This window comes from Etheostoma spectabile, chromosome 8, assembly GCF_008692095.1.
Source record: "Etheostoma spectabile isolate EspeVRDwgs_2016 chromosome 8, UIUC_Espe_1.0, whole genome shotgun sequence".
Lineage (NCBI taxonomy): Eukaryota > Metazoa > Chordata > Actinopteri > Perciformes > Percidae > Etheostoma > Etheostoma spectabile.
This window is the reverse complement of record NC_045740.1, coordinates 18909829-18911141: the sequence shown is the minus strand read 5'-3', so window position 1 is coordinate 18911141 and position 1313 is coordinate 18909829. Positions and strand designations below refer to the sequence as shown.

At 42.1% G+C, this 1313-nt stretch overlaps 1 protein-coding gene across 1 annotated transcript in view; it reads right to left on the bottom strand.

The window, feature by feature from the left end:
• cadps2 (Ca++-dependent secretion activator 2) overlaps window positions 1-1313 on the bottom strand; it is a 294438-nt gene that overhangs the window by 1894 nt on the left and 291231 nt on the right.

Sequence of the window (1313 nt, the reverse complement as noted above, 5' to 3'; positions counted from 1 at the left end):
GCATGGGCATGTAAACTTATGAGCACTACTGTATGTATGTATATCCATGTTATTCATGTGAATTTGTTATTTTAACATCCTGTTATGTTGTGTGTATGATGTGTGTCTGTAAGGTACTGGGACCTTGAATTTCCCCTTGGGAATCAATAAAGAAGATATCCATCCATCCATCTATCCATCTATCTATCTATAAGTGATGTAATCTTTTAAAATATGTATTGATTAGAGCTCGAACTATATTCCGAATCCTTTTTTCTGCACACCCCAATTAACTGCAACTACGTAGTAAATGACATAACAAACATACTTATTTTAACCCAATTGCAATCTTTACCTAAGCCCAACCAAGTAATTTGGTTGAAATACTCAACATTTACAAAGTTTTTTTTGCCATTCAAATTAAAGCAAAACCTTGATAAGAACAAGCCGACCCTTCAAAGTGGAGCACGACAAAGGGACAACATATGGCCTTCTGAACCCGCCGTATATGTAAAGGCTCTCTGCATGACAGATCTCCAGTATGGAGGAAGTGACCTCAGAACACAGCCCACTGCTCCTCTTCGGTACGCAGCTTCATTCAGCCGTCCTAAAAGCATGCTCAAGCTGTTCCTGAAGTCAGAAGACCAAGAGCAAACACCCTGGAGATGCATTTTGAACCCTTTACAACCTTTTTTCTTTTCACAGCCTCAAACATCCTTAAAAAGAACAAATAAAAAAAAAGAAAATCAACGCCATAATGTTAATGGCGTGGTTGCCGCTGCTGTCTGAACAAGGACGGCGTCTGGTTGTCGCCCTGCGTTCGCCTTCGGAGGAGTTCAGAAGATCAGCGTTGGCTCTTGTGACACACCGCTTCAATAGCGCCGCCGACACTACAGCGCGAGGTTGGAGGAGGCGCGGCGTCCAAACGGCAAGACTCAAAGAGGGGGAAACATTTACTTATTCAAAAAGTACCAATTTACTGCGGAGCTCCTGAATGCAGCGTGTCAAGGGAAGAGCTCCCGGCTCGGCTTTGACCATCAAAGAAGAAAGAATAAAAAAAAAAAAAAATCAGCTTCCTTCTTTGTGATTTTTACACCTTCGCCACCCAACGAGAATGCTCAGGGAAATTACTCTGACACAGTAATGACCTGTAATATTCAGATCTGCAGAATACATTTCACACTGACAAGAACTGTAATTACCTTCCAATTTAAGAGAGCAAAAAAAGGTCCAAAGGTTACCGCATGCACTTGACAAAAGCCCAAACACGCCTGTGATCATTTGAGGGTCACACAAATATTTAATTCCATCTATTGTGGGAGCGACCCCCCCCC